The sequence below is a fragment of the Vicugna pacos genome, chromosome 3 (assembly GCF_048564905.1).
Source record: "Vicugna pacos chromosome 3, VicPac4, whole genome shotgun sequence".
NCBI lineage: Eukaryota > Metazoa > Chordata > Mammalia > Artiodactyla > Camelidae > Vicugna > Vicugna pacos.
Genome location: NC_132989.1, coordinates 12,496,419 through 12,512,762, shown reverse-complemented (window position 1 = coordinate 12,512,762; position 16,344 = coordinate 12,496,419).

Here is a 16,344-nt window from a genome sequence, read left to right as displayed (position 1 = left end):
GAAATAATCCAGAAAGAGAAAGAAAAACACCATATGATATCACTTATATGTGAAATCTAAAACAAAGACATACAAACTTATCTACAAAACAGAAAAAGACTCACAGACACAGAAAATAAACTTATGGTTACCAGGGGGCAAGGGAGTGGGAAGGAATAAACTGGGAGTGGAAATTTGCAGATACTAACTACTGTATATAAAATAGACAAACAATAAGTTTATACTGTATATAGCACAGGGAACTCTATTCAATATCTTGTAGCAACTTATGGTGAAAAAGAATATGAAAACAAATATATTTATGCATATATATGACTGAACTATTATGCTGTACACTAGAAATTGACATAACATTGTAAACTGACTATATTTCATTTAAAAAAAAAGTAGTGGAAACTTCTAAATTCCTTATATGTCAGACTGGAAACTAAAATTCTGAGTTCCAGCTTAATGACACTGTCCTCTACTGCCTGCTGAAAGATAAGGACATTTTCTAATTTCAAGGCATCTTCAGATACTAACTCTGTAACTGCAGTGAAAATTAAACATCATGGCCTGGATCTTAATTTCCAAAACTAAGAGACACTTCAAAGTTCTTATTCATTCATTTAATATTTAAATAATGTATAGAATTTTAATCTGAAAGTAATGGAGATGAATAACCACACACATGTGTGCAAGAGTGTGTGTGGTGGGGTGGGGGAGAGAAAGAGTGCAGGGACATTTCCATGAGTACCATCTACACAAAACTGCAGTAACAGGAATATGACCTTAGCTCATGGAAAGCCAGCAAAGTGGAGGATGTGGCAAATAAAAGAACAGCCCACTATGTGAAGTAATGGTGAGTAGCCTCCATGAAATATTCACTTTCAGCCTAACCCACTGATTCATTTGTTTCTGTAACCTTCTGGCCCTGCCAGGAAACTTAATGAAAAATTCAACCCTCTCAGGTTTTCCCAACTCAGGCAATCTCACGCTCATACTTGCTTCCTCTCATTCCAGCGAGAAATGGAAAATTAATCAATGAATTATTAATTTTACTAATAACATAAATTAATACAACTCACCTTTCCTAGGCTAAGGAGAAGCCGCTGTCTAATTAAAAGAGGAATTGCTGCTCCATCTTAAGAGACGGAGGTGGTCATTTATTAAGAGGAACATCAGCGTTTTAGTCAAGGGGGAAATGAGCTCAGTGGAAGCACAGCGCCCCTTCAGAATTGTCTTATCTTAAAGGGACACAAACACCTGCTTCCACTGGTTTCACTTTCCGTAGAAAGGCGACTGCGGATGTGATGCTGAGGTAGCGAACAGCGGTAAGACACCAAGGAGAGAATAATGTCATAACATTTTCTCTATGTTATCATCATCTAGGACAGAGGAAACACTGAAGAAGGGCTCCCTGATACGGATTTTTTGAAAAACTTTAACACCGACAACTGGGAAACCGAGATAATGGCCTCAGGTTTACACCTTTCCGGTTGGTATTCTTGCGCTTGCAATTTGTAAAACCTGACTTCAAACATTTCAAACAATTAAGGGAAATCTACCGAAGAGATACTGGCTGATTTCTGAGAAGCCAGGGATAGCCAAAGGTCTAGAACCAGAGACTGGAAGTTCCTCCAGGACTCTGGCAGGAATTCACTTCCGCCTTTCACCTGTCCTCTCCCCTGCACGTGCACAAACATAGCTTCCCTGAAGCTCCAAGGTTCACATTTCCTCTATTCAAGCAGACAGGCCAGACTGAGATACAGCTCAATCCAAATATGAAAGCCCTGAGAAGGAGAATCCAACTGATCCACTGCAAGTCCGGTGTCTACCCCGGCCCCTCCGTTACGGCCACGAGCGGGGGGCAGGATCGCATCCCCTCAGCACGGCTCCTAGCGCTCACCCCTCCGCGTGGCAGTGGCGGCCGTCAGAGGCACACGGCCGCGACAGTCTGACCGCGTGTCCACGAGCCTCCCTACAGCTTTGCTCTGAGATGGCAGTTCTCTTTCTAGAAGTTTCTACGTCTGTCAAGAGGCATCATATTACTACAGAGTCACACTGGTACGTGGGATGTAAATTAATCCAACAGCTCTCCATGGTAACCTGTTTATCACCCGGCCCCACGTATTTATTATGATTCTTTGGTTTCTCTTCGGTTGTCTTATTTTTTTCCCTCAAGAAGCAGATGTGTCCTCTGAAAATTAGATTTCATATAGCATTGTCTTTGGTTTGTCTCCAGATGTGGCCAATTTAACGGCTCAGTTGTAAGATGGAAAACAAATGCTTTCTAAGGAGAAATCCAATAATGACATTTAAGTCTTAATTGCTACTTAGAATAAAATTCTTTTTAATGTTTGATTCAAATAAACTGACTCATGGTTCTTAAGTTTAACTTAAAAGAGCTGCTGAGTTAAAAAAAAATACAATTCACTTCTGTATCATTTCTTAAAACTAAAATAAATGTAATTCTGTATAACCATTTTTATATTCATGAAGCATGACTACTATGCATTTAGTTCTATCATAGTTTATATCTCATCTCCCACATACTTACTGATGTGCAAAATCTATTTCTTACTGTAACATAAAAATCCTGCAAGTATCTGTCATCCTGTATCCCCCACAACTATAGAACAATACGATCTTGTATTTGTGAAGGAGACTGGCCTGTTTCCTTTCTGCCAGCCCTCGTGCTTGAAATTCTGCCCTCCAAATATAAATTATTTTATTTAAAGAATGTGCTTCCAGGAGTCTCCCATTAAAGCTCAAATACTACTAGAAGGGGCAGTACATTCATTTATTATCTGAGTGATGCAGTTTAGTTCAACATATGGTGAAACTTTGCAAGTCGATGCTAACAGACTTGTCCAAAGAAAAATGGGATGCCTGAAGAGGTGATGAATTCCCTATTATACAAGGTTCTCAAGCAGATGCTAAACAGCCACCTGGAAGAAGCATTAAATATAATTATTTAGGCACTGAATGGAATATTAAATATAATGATTGCTCATATACACATATATTCCACATATGAAATGCTATCCTTTTGTTTGCATCCTTCTCCGTTTATTCATGCATCTGTCCATTCATCCATTCATCAATGTCTGCTGCTATTATAAGCTCTGGCCAATCAGTTGTAAACAAGAAACAGAGACATGGTGCTGAAGAGATTATAATCAAAGGCTCTATGATTAGCCATTGGTATTACAGCACGAAGCGGCTTATGAAAAATTTAGTCATGCAACTGCTCAAGCAGGTTGCAGATAATTACATGGTGGGGAGACTGCTAAATCTAGTCCAGCAGGTGCCTGAGTGGATCACAGGGATATGAGGCCCAGGACAGAAGAGGCCAGGGAAGAACTGGGCATCAGAAGTGATATTCCGAGGACACCTAGAGATGGCGCCAGAAAGGCACTTCTAGGATCAAAGGGTCATGAACACCCCGATCCCATCGCAAATCCCCTCCAAACACTTTGCTTCCCTGCCCCCCTTTTTAAACAATACCCAGTGACAACTACCTTGTTATCTCCCCTTGAAGCAGGCAAACCTTCATTATATTCCAGATCTACCTACTCATAATATTAGCAAGAACAACCACAGCAAGCAGTTACTGAGCACGTACTCTGTCAGACGTTGTGGGACTTATCTCCATGGGTCATCTCATTTTAACCTGTGCAGATGTCCTGTAAGGTAAAGTCTAGTATCATCCCCCCTTCACAGACAAGACGCTTGCGGCCCAGGGCCGGGAAGTAACATGAACACGGTAACACAGTGAGGAGCTGAGCTGGAACGCAAACCCAGGCTAGTCTAACATCAAAATTCCTTCTCTGTGATACTCTGTACTGCGCTGGAGTCAGTTTCTCTGGAGCTTCAAACCGTTGTTTTGATTCTGTCTAGCCCTTCATAAAAGGTACGCTGCTCATGACACTGAAGATGGTTCTCAAGCTAAGTATCTGATTAAATATCCCTGTTTCTCTCATTCTGGCTTCACAGGACATGGCTTCCACAATCCTCCTCTGTTTGGTCTCACATCTCCCTATGCATAGTGTTCAGCAACATTCTTCTCAAACTTTCTGGAAGTGGGACACAGAGGTGTTCTAACGAGCACTGAGTGGGGCAGGGCCAACAATGTCATCAGGACCACGCATCAATCGTCATCTACTGCCATTACCACCATAGCAATTAATATTCCAATCCAAATTCAGAGTCTACAAGTTCAGGATTCAAATACACAGGAGCTCTTGGTCTGTACAATTTCCTACTTGGTTCCAGACACCATTAATACAGCTAAAGAACATTTAAGCTTGTTTTCTAGAAAATTCCTCCATGTCATGTTCAACTCAGCCTGTCTTTCTGTAGCTTTTAGGCTTCGTTCTCAGTGCTGCCAGTAGAAGGTGACATCAGCAGTGAGCGGAGGGCCTGGGGTTCCAACCCAGGTTTCTAGTACTCCAAGCCCATACTCTTAGCCACTTCTCATCAACTTGTTTAGTGCCATGTGCAAATGTAGGCAGCATGTGCTGCCCAAATTACTTTTTTAAAAATCAATACTTTATTTCTTAGAGCAGTTTCAGGTTCACAGCAGAACTGAGCAGAAAACACAGAGTTGGCACATAGCCCTCCCCACCCACACATATATACGCCTCTACCCTCAACATCCCTCATCAGTGGGGCATATTTGGTACAACTGATGAACCAACATGGACACATTATTATCAACCAAAGTCCATAGTTTACATTAGGGTTCAGTCTTGATGTTGTACATTCTGTGAGTTTTGACAAAAATATAATGACATGTAGCCACCACTATAGTTCCACACAGAGTAATTTCATTGCCCTAAAATCCCTTGTGCTCCATCTATTCATTCCTCCAAATTACTTAACAGAAACTGATCAATAGATTTAGGCCGAGCAAATAACACTACTAGATAATCTTCACGTACTTTTTTCTTTTACCAAGGGACAAGATTTTTCTCCATCCCAGAACTCATGAGGACATCTGAAAAGTCAGTTAGAACCTCGCCATACCACATGGCCAATTACTTATCCCTGTTGCCAGGAAAGCTATAAAAACAGGGTCCTGTAATCTGTTTGATGCAGTGAAACAACTTACTACTCTGAGGAGCAGAGCACGGGGATCCCCGATCAGGTGACGGCAGCACTGAGACCACAGACTTCACACAGGACTGAAACACTGGACTTCAGATGATGCTTTTATCTCGGAGCCAGATACTTATTTAGCAATTAATTATTATCCCCTTGAAGTTATGTTTAACTCCTTTAATACTAAAACTGGAAGCTGTATCTAAAAACTGCATTACCCTCTTAGTTTCTGCATCTATCACTCCCTTGTTTTTTTCTCATAATAGGTAGGAGAGGGATCATTTCCCCTCAAATGGCTGTGAAGCAACTGACACACAGAAATAACACTTACAAAGAGTCTCCTTATAGTAGCAAGAAGATCAGGGTGGCTTAAAGACAGATATTACTTGAAGTGGAAGCAATGTCAAAATAATAAAATCTATATAATTAGGATATAGAGAAGGGTATTATTGTATGAGGAAACTCAGATTAACAAGAGCGACTACTGTTTTCTATGAAAATTAACTGCAGGCTTCTTGGCAGCCAAGAATAATAAGGGAAACCCTACAGATTCCGTAGAGCACGTCATTTAGAAAAGGAGGGATACCAGTACACTGGACAGGAGAAACGTGCATCGCAGAAGTCACAGAACTTGCTCACATGAAATGTATCAAGGAGACAGTTTAAATAAATGTAAAACCATACATTTCAAAAACTGCAAGCAAATGCAGATCTCTCTGAGTGACCTAATTTTACAGATAGACTTGGGCACAGAGAAGGGAAGTACATTTCCTAAGATCACCCAGGTCATGAAGTGCATAGTGCTGGGATCAGGCGCTCAGAGTCCACCCTGTGTCACATACTCTCAGGTTGCCTACCTTGAAATTCACATTAACTTCTTCCTGGGGGAGGAAAAAGGAACCACATGGGTCCTGATCCCCGGGCCTGTGCTGAGAACTTAAAATACAGAACCAAGCTAGCTCAGATTAAAGAAAGGCTCAAACATCTTTCCCCCTTTTTTAAGAAGTCTAAGTTTAGAGAGCTATCTTTAGCTAAGTCTTGGTTGACGAGAAGAACTGAACGAAAAATTACAGGGCACAAAGTGTCTGCAGTTCTCAAGGAAGAATATGACAAAGGCATCAGAACAACAACAAAAAAATGGTTTGCACCAATTTTCATCACAGAACTAGAAACAACAGTATCCACAGCAAACCCCAACGGCAACTGGAAGCTGGGGGTGCGCCAAACCCGGCACCAGCTCCTTCACTTGCATTCTCTCATTTAATCTTCACGAAATTCCTGTAAAGTAGCAATCCATTTTTTGGATAAGAAAACTGAGGCTAATACATTATCTACATTTTCTAGAGATAAACAACTCTTAAGGGATAAAGCCAGAATTTGAACAAAGGTCTGTGAGAGTCAGAATTTGCACCTTTCTCACTTTGCTATGGCCTGAGAAGTGAACTAAAGGGAAAGACGGAGTGATATGTGTGTGGGGATGAGCCTGGGTGCGGTGGAGACTGGCAGGAAGAGAGTAAAAGGAAGATAATTCCTAAGAAACCATAAAAGGATGCTTGTTTTTTCGTAACGTGGAAACTTAAGTTTCTGCTTCCAGTAATCAAAAGAATCCTGACCAACACAAGGAGCACCTTGTCCTTTGGTCAGAAACCCCAAGTCATAAATCCAGATCAGCAAGACTGCTGCTCTGGGAGCACAAAGGTTGCTCTGGATCCAGATAACTCCCACCCTACATATCCACTGCCCCCCTGCATTCATTCCTCTTGGTCACACTTTAATCACAAGAAAGAACGCTGTTTCTTCCTTATTTGTGTCCCACTTATTTATGTGCCAAGTGCGTATTTTACATAATTAGAAAACAAGATTTTTTTTTAATTTCCAAACTGAAGGGCAAAAAGGAGATGAATTCAAGCACACATCAAAGGTGTGTAGCCACACAGAGAATTGTTTCAAGTGGTTTTACAGCACAGTAATTTACAAGTACATCCTTTTCTGCAATATATCCTAAAGACAGAGATAACTGAAAGCGGCTAAAACTTCCTTTCAGTTATCGTATTATTAGTGAAAGTACTACTCACAATGTAGTTTGGATATAATTATAAATAAGTCACAGGATGAAGCAAGGGCTCTAGAATCGTCATTAGAAAAGAATTTCAACATAAGAGAAATGAGATATAAATGTAAAATCAAAGAATCATAAATTTCAGTTGGAAATAATCATTTATATTCAAGAAAAATGTTTTCTTTCTTCTTTACTTTTTTCCCCCACTGCTTATTTCCTAGCTCTGTCCATTGAAAAGGACTATAAATGATACATTAACCTCGTAGCACTCAGAGCTCTGAGTGTCCACATTTCGGCTCCAAATACAATTGCTTCATTTGAAGGAACCAGGGATTACTGAGAATGGTTGATCTTAGGTTTGACATTTTAAAAATGTGCAAGACCCTAGAATTTCTTGTCACATCAGGCATCAAAGAAGTTACCAATTACTACTAGTGTCATGTCAAAAAGACACAGGAGCCAGTCTGAATAGGCTCAACAAGGAGTATTATGGGGCTTCATTCAGCAGGAATAATAACTGCAATAGCTTAAAACATTATAATCAATTTATAAACGTATCCAATAAATGTATACACTCCAAACAAAACCGAACAACTGCATGTGAGAAAAATGTACTGCTCAGCTTCAGCATATGATAGAGAACAGAGTTTAAAACCTGGCAAATAAAGGAAATCAATCAAGTACGATCCTGCCTTCCTGACATGCACAGTGACAGTAACAGTCCCACCTGAGATAGTCCACGAGTGCAAGTCTCCAACCAACCATTTTCAGTTCAACCGTCGATGGAGACAATCAACAAACAAATAAAATAGCCATTATGTACCGTCTGATGGATCTATACATTCCACCTCTGAAGATTCTCGCCAAAAAAACACTGATAAAATTCCCGAATTATAGAAAAGTTGGTGAGAGAAAAATACGCAATCAGCAGAATAGGTGACCCTATAAAAAAAACAACAAAAAAATGCTTCCTCAACAAATAAGTTAGAAGGAAAAAAGTGAGAGATGGAAGAAGAACCTAGAGATTAAGAATCTAAGGAGACAAAGCAATTAAAACGTATGGACTTTAGTTTTATTTTTGGAACCATTTGTGGAAAACAGAGAAGAGAGAGACAGGGACAGATAATCTGAGACAACCAAGAAAAGTAGAACAACTTTAATAATTATTGTTCGTATCTATTTAGATGTGATAATATTGTGATAGTTACGTATTTTTAAAGAGTTTTTTAGAAGTACATGCTGGTTTATTTATGAATGAAATGGCAAGATGGGGTTTGATTAAAAATCACTCAATATGGGGTATACATATGAAGGAAGACTGGCTATGAGATGTCTTATAAGAAACAGTTTGAGAATTGTTCTTTTTTTCATTATCTAAAATAAACACAAAGATCTTTATATCTGTGGTAGAATTTCCCTGTGAATCTTCCAGGTCTGACGTTTTCTTTGTGAGGACAAGTAGTCACGTGGTTGTAAGCGTACACATTTTAAGGCTAGACGTGAATCTGATTTAGTCCTGCTACTTTCCAACTGAAACTCACCAAGTCTCAGTTCAACAGTAACATGAAGATCACAAGGCCAAGAACCCAGGATGTTCCTTCCCATCACCTAGGACATCCTCACGTTTCTTCTGTCTAGGTTTCTGTTTCATGTCCCCGGTGCCCAGTTAACTCCTACGGATCCCTCTTATGTCAGTGCCATTCTCATTTCTTGAGGAAATCCACCCTTTCCTTCCTAGCTGGGTCAAATTCCTTTATTACATGTTCTTGCAGCATTATAGCCCTCTCCTTTGTAGCTCTGATCACAACTGCAAGTTCACATTCATTAATTGATAGTTGATTCATAGCTATCTCCCTTTTAAAACTCTAAGTTCCATGACATCAAGGAAAAGTCCGTGTGTTCAGCATTGATTCTCCCTGCCAGCTAACATGGTATGTACAGCAAGTATTACCTGACTCTGTCAGTGAATGAATGAATGGGCAGATGAATCAAGCCCTTAGCACAGCACCTGACTCAGAGCCAGCACTCAGTAAATACTGGTTGTTACTGTTATCTCCACTGCTATTGTTTTTCTGGTGTCAGACTCCTGCGGTAGCTGAGAAGAAAGGGATAGGGCTGTTAAGAAAAATACAGGGTGTCAAATACAGGGTGAAAAGACTCAGAGTGGTTCTCCAAGCTTAGAAGAGAAAACTAGGTTTATACGGTGGCTGAAAAGAAACCCTTCCTTTCAGCCTGTTCATCACGGAGCTGTGGCTCCAAGCATCTCTAGCTTGAGGCACGGATACCGGGCCTCTGGTCTATGACTTCCACAAAATCCAGCCTTCCCTGGTCAGCCAGTTTAGGCAGACGGGGTTGGAAAGGGTAGCGGGTTTATTCTTCACCTCAGACTCCCTGTACTGGGAAACAAGGTCTCCTCTAAGTTCTCAACGAGCGAGTTGAGCTGATTCTAAATGTGCTGAGCTCAGCTGATACAGAAGCAATGAGATTTCACCAGAAAATGCAGCTCACAAAAGAACAAAAGTTTAGGCTTTTGTTTTCAAAAGTCTTGTGATATGAAAGCATGTGAAATAAATACACTGATCCAGTTTTGTCATGATTATTAGTTTGCTAAACTTCACCCTTGCTTTTGAGACACAGAGGGAACAAAAAATAAAGGATGGCATTTTACAGGCTGCTGAGAAAGGGACAAAAAAGTATCTATATCCCATCTGCTGAAAGTTTGCTTTAATTCTGCAAGTTGGAAGGCATTTGTACATGTTTTCTAAAACACGGAAGGCAGTGTTCTTAAATTTTGCAGGTTACAGTTCTCTCTGAGATTCCAAAGATAAATGCAGATCCTTCTCAGAAAAATTCTAATAGAAACACCAAGCTTCTACAATCTGCTCCAGGATGTTCATGGAGTTCTTGGAGCTTAAACAGAGATCTTAGGGCAGGGATAAGCGTGGTAGCCCTGCGTCTGTGTGTGTGTGTGTGTGTTCTGGAGGTTAAATCTAGCTTTTCACAATGTGATGGCTTTTTATATTTGTTAAATCTACTGATTAATGCTCAATGTTCATTGAAAACAAAACAACACAGAAAAAAAAAAGCACTGAAACACACTGCTGAGTTAATGACTATGCCATTTGGATTAAACTAATCATTTCAATTTCTTACAAGAGTGGAAAGAAACAAAACAAAAAGACGCTATCTATATGTGTCAACAGATTTTTCAAAATGGTTCAGACAAAAAAAAGGGTATGATTTATTCATACATATGGTTTAATGTTATCTATTTTAAATACTAAATAAAAATTATGCATTTTGTGGATATATAAACAGGTAGCAGAAAATAAAACATTCACAGAAACTGTAAACACTCAAATTCATAATAATGTCCATTTCCGGGCAGAAAGGGAGGGAAATGAATACGGTAGAATAGAGGGGATTTTAACTGTAATGTTTTCTTCATAGAAAAGGAAAGAACTGAAGCAGATACAATATTAAAACTTGAAAACTATGAGCTGATGAGTACAAAGTTATGTTATTCTTCCTCATTGTCCACATAAGCAGATCAAAATAAAACTGAAAAATAACGCACTGCCTAGCCCACAGGGATGCCATTAAATAGAAATGGACACGTAAGTCAAGTGCTTTGGAAAATGCAAATACCATGCAAAGGTCACACAGGTATGTCCCCCACCCGAATTTAATTCATCTCATTTAAATTCACCCTGACAAATACTGATTAAACAGGCCTAAGATTCCACTGGACTCAAGGACCAAATTAATATAATAGTCACAGACACCAGAGATTCTGTGGGGTCTTACTGTTGATCTTGCTCACTAGATTTCAAAGAAGGGTGCAAGGAAAGGTGAAGGCAATGTTTACTGTGGCATTCACCATGCTTCAATGAGAAGAGCATCCTTTATATATAGTTTGTGAAACAACTCATTGGCAATATTGACCCACTGCTAAAAATCTGCTGAAAACAGTTGATCTATCTGATCTTATCACTTCTCGAGGACTCAAGTATTACAAATGGAAACTTGCTGCTTTTGCTGCCAACCTTTCATAGAGGTTTTGTGTAATACCCTTCAAGTACTGAATACTGTCTGCTGACACAACAGTCAAGACACTTCTGGTCAAGGGGAGGAAATCTCACCCAGCCCTGGGAATCAAGCCAGGTAAAAGGTCACGGGATGCAAACTTCTTCAGCTCTGAGCCAGTGCTGGGACGTCAACATGTGCACGTAACAGAGATGGGTTCTTTACATTAAACTCAGAACTCATCACATAGTGCACGTATCTGACTCTTCCAGAAGCCACCTTGCCACTGAGAAGGGCCAGGACTCACCTGGGACAACTGAGTTGACAAATGAAGACAAGTGGGTCTATCACAGAAGACAGCAGAGTCAAGACATGGACAGACGCTGGGTCCTGCTGCTACTGCTCAAGCCCCTGGACTCAGTGGATTGGACTGTCCAGCCACCTGAAACGGTGAGTTCTCTCTTTCCTTTAAACAGACTGAAGAGTTTTAATTTGATCTTGTTGTTTTTTCCCTTGAAACGTAAAGATGTCCATATCAAGTGGCTCTCAATGCTGCCATACCCCCAGTTACCCCAAGTGATGGGGAACTTACTTCTGATATGTGAGTTCCATCCTTGGTTGATTTTAAAACGTTCTTACGCCTAGCTAAAATGTGTCTCCCACTTTACACCCATTTCTTCTCTTCTTTCATTTGGAGTCAGAAGAAATATGTCCAGTTCTTCATATAGGTATGTGGATATTTAGAGACAATACATTCCTTCTTCCTCGCCCACCCACACTTCTTTACCCATTCTCTGCCCACGCCCTGCCCAGAGTTTCTGACACAATGAGACTTCATATCTAAACTTTAAACTTGCCTTATCCATAAAGCATTTTAATAAGGGTATCTCCAAATCACTGTATTTGTTCCTCCAATCACTGTTGGAATTAAGATTCAGTTATCTTTAGGTGTCTGAGCACAAGTTGAATTTTTTTCTTCTTTTTTCCTTAAGCTTCCGAAGCTGCTTATAAAATGTAAACACTTGAATGGGGAATGATGAATACAGCCCGCTGACACAGAACAGCGCAAGCCTACATATCCCAAAGCAACACGGCAACAGCTGCCAAGCCCACTCACTTCGTTTTTCATGGAATGGGAGCAGCTGCTGTGTGTCTCATAAACATCTAGGGCAAGACATAAAGAAACTGCAAGGGAAACCCTTTCAAAGCAGGAAGTATGTGTTCCCAAATCCTTGAAAAACAATCTTAAGAGTGGTAAAGCTGGCAAGACGTTAAAATTTACATATGGGTTCCAGGGAAGACAAGAGGCTTTGCCAAAGTCGCAAAGAGATGGCAATAGACCTCAGGTCTTCAGATCTTTGCATTCTTTGTTTTCATGCCAATTCCATACAAAAGTACATGATCAGTTATCAAATAAATTGGTCAGATAGCAGGTGTATCAGATTTGGAAGAAAGAGATAACCATAACCATGTGTTCCAAAAAAAGTAAGAGGGGGACTTGATAGGCAACTTATGGGTTTGGCCAATGGTTGAGAATCAGGCAGGAATTTCATCTCCATTCTGTCTAAATTCCTAATCTACACAGTAACCTAATTAAGATGAAATTCTATGAACCAAGGAAAATTCTATCAGAGTCAAGTTGCTCCACTATTCATGCAGATATATATTTACCAAACATTTTCGGTACCATAGACAAGGCACTGTGTTGAATGTTGAATATACGCTGTGAAGACAGAAGGTGTGGAGGTGGATGGGAAAGACATGGTGCCTGCTCTCAAGATGTTTACAAACTCTGAGCAAGTTCCCACAATATGCATTTTTCTGTGCTAACTAACAATAAATGTGGTGTTATGTTTACCTCATCCTCTCTACTACAGTCATGGGGAACTCTTTGTCCCTAGAACAAAGTGGACCATGCTGGCCCAAGTGGTAAATGTATGTTTGGATGAAAAGTTGACAATCTTAAGTTAATGACCTTAAATGCCATGTCTCTTTCTCCCTTTATTTTTTTCAAAGACTACCCATCTTCAAAATCTATCCTGAGTCTGTGCTCATCTACAAAGCTTTCTTTGAAGTCTCCTGCACTAATGTTCTTCCTGTGAGCCCTTGTAACATACACTGCTGTCATATTTTTTGAATGCTTAAGCACAGGCTGCCTAACATAGCTACTTAGCCGCCTTCCATGTTAGCGCTTATTTCCCCAGCTGGGGTGAGCACCTGGGCAATAAATGCTTTATGTTTTCCTGAGTTCCCAGAACAGTACAATAAAGTGTTCCGTGTATTTCAAAGGCATGAATTAGCTAATGCCACCTCCTTCTGCTTCTCCACAGCCAACCAAGACTATTCCAGAAACCTTTTCCAGCTAGCCATCTAAGCCCAGTCTTAACAGAGGTACTAGAAAATGTATCTTCAGGGCCAGCACTGATTTTTATTTTAATTGTAACACACTTTCCCCAAAATGAGGACAATCCCACCTATTCGTCCACTACTAGCTTGTAGGATGTGTGTCGAGGGATGGAATTTGGTGACCAGAAATAATTCAAGAGAATCAAATTAGCCAGAATGGCATGAGATTACTTTTCACTGAAGCACAAAATAATCCAGAGAAGTCTTAACTAATACAAGTGCAGCCATTGAAAACCACAGCCAGCTCATCAATTATCGACCTTGAAAATGCAAGAAACTGCAAAAATCTGGTGTGTGGAGGGAAGGTGAGAGATCTTCAGTGTTGTCAGTGAATGTGTGGAGTCCATGCCTTGAATACAAATGTAGAGAGCACCGTCAACTATGAGGGTCATCGTCTAAGTAGCTGAGAAGGAAGAAGGGGACTCAACTTTAATGCCCCTTAACAGAACACTGGTAGGCTACTAGTATGATTTAGACATATAGATATGTCAGATTGATTTGTGTGTCTATATATATAATTTTTTTCATGATACTGCATGACTTTCAATCATAAAAATAAAAGAAAGAGCTTACATGTTTGATCACTTAGGTCCCTTAGAATACCCTCTTAGCAGGTGAGGAATGACCTTGAGAATCTCCCCTTAGGCAGAGGCAATTTTTAAGGAAGACAAGGGCCAAGATCAATGCTCATGAACTGCCCTCAGGGGAACCACCTTAAGGTAGAATTTTTATCTTGTTTTTGTTCTCCTTAGTCTCTGACAGAATTAACATATGTTAACTGAAATAGAGTAGGAGAGAGAACAGTACAACAAGGTCCACTTAAACCCAGCTCAGCGCTGAAGCATGTCCAGAGGAATCCAAATCCAACTATCAAATGGCAACATCTATTTGTTCTAAATGAGTGGCTGGATCTTATACATAAGTGGCAAATCTTCACAGACTTTCACCTGCTAGAAAGAACATCCTTGGCCTACAAAGCAGTGCACATTTCAATCTATCAGGAAAAAAAGAGCCAAGACAATGTGGTTTTTCTGAAACCCTGTAGCAAGCAAAACTCTCACCAGATGCTTTTCAGTTCACATATGTTCCATGTTCCTTTCAGCCTCTTAGCCTTGGTACATACCGATCATCAAAGTCAAAACTATCTTCCCTTCAAGTTGGATGACTAGAGATTATGAGTCAAACCAGAACATTTTGATAGTGAAAGGTGATGCTAAAGATGATAATTCATATAATATTGAAATGATTATTGACCCTTAAATTGGTCTTATAATATTTATGGTCCTATTCCTGACTTATTTTAAAAAATAAAAGTTTTTCTTAAAATATAAAAGCAATATATCTTTGTACACAAATAGATAATTTTAAAACTTTATATTGATTACTTAAATATTAAAATTAAAATGACCAGAATAAGCTTTAATAAGGTACTTCAGTCAGTTTCCTGGCCATATCTGTCTTTAAAAATGTGTCACTGGTATTTTTTTTTTCTGAGGAATGTATTTTTCCCCAATATTATGGCTTTGTTATTTTTTTTCATAAAGCTACCTGTAAGCATCTTCTATTTTCAATGCTTCAAAAAGCATTTTGTGTTTAATAAATTTGAAAAATGTGATAACTTCCAGTAACTCTTCTCTGTAAATTATTTTTTTTTAATTACGGAAACTCTCTTTCTAGATGTGGCATGAGCTTGTTAGTGGTCCAGTCTGCAAGTGGTAAATGATCTTTTGTGCCCAAATATTTTTGTATATTTTTTAAGCTTCAATTTAGAGTTTATTTCTTCCTCAGTTGTTTTTATGGGGAAAAAATCTTTCAAGCAACTTATTTCTATGACTGAATTGATACTCTGTTAAGGTGATAAAGCAGAATGATCTATCATGTCAATTTCATTTCAGTAGAGACTAGAAGTCCACTGAATTCAGAATAGGCACTCCAACAATAGATTTTCATTACAAATCATGATTGTAGAATTTCAAGTTTAAATTTGCCGTAACATTTGAGCTCTCATGATTTAATTTGTCTGGATACTTTTTGTTCCACAGGGAAAGTTTTTACAATCATTCAATTTGCAAGCTTTGTTACAGTAATTGCAATTCACCAAGAACTTTATAAAAGCTGATGTGTTCATGAAGCCATTTCACAAAACTGTATGGTAGTTTCTTATATGGTTAAACAAATAAATGCTTCATCAATAACCCAGTATTTCCACTCCTAGGTATCTACCCCAAGAGAAATAAACAATTATGTTTACAAAAAAAAACCTGTACATGAATGTTTATAGCAACTCTATTCATAACTGCCAAAAGCTTAACACAACCCACGCATCCTCCAAACTGATGATGGATAATACACCTGTGATACATCCATGCCATGAAGTACCACAACACAGAGGGATAAGTGAACCATGGATACCTGCAGTAACATGGATGCATCGCAAATGCATTACCTAAGTGAAAGAATTCCAACTCATAAGATTACTACTGTATGATCCAACTGACATTCTATTCTGGAAAAACCAAAAATACAGGGACAGGGAGTGGGAGAAAGACAGCGATTGACTCTGAAGGGCGTAAGGGCATTGTGATAAAACCATTACATACCTTGACTGTGGTGGTAGTTACATGATTATATGAAGTTATCAAAATAAATAGAAATGAACACCAACAAGAATGAATCTTAACACAAGTAAATCATATCACAATAAAATTACTTCCAAAGAAGCTCTTAAAAACAAAAAACAAAAAAAATTTTTAGTCGTAGGAGTTAAT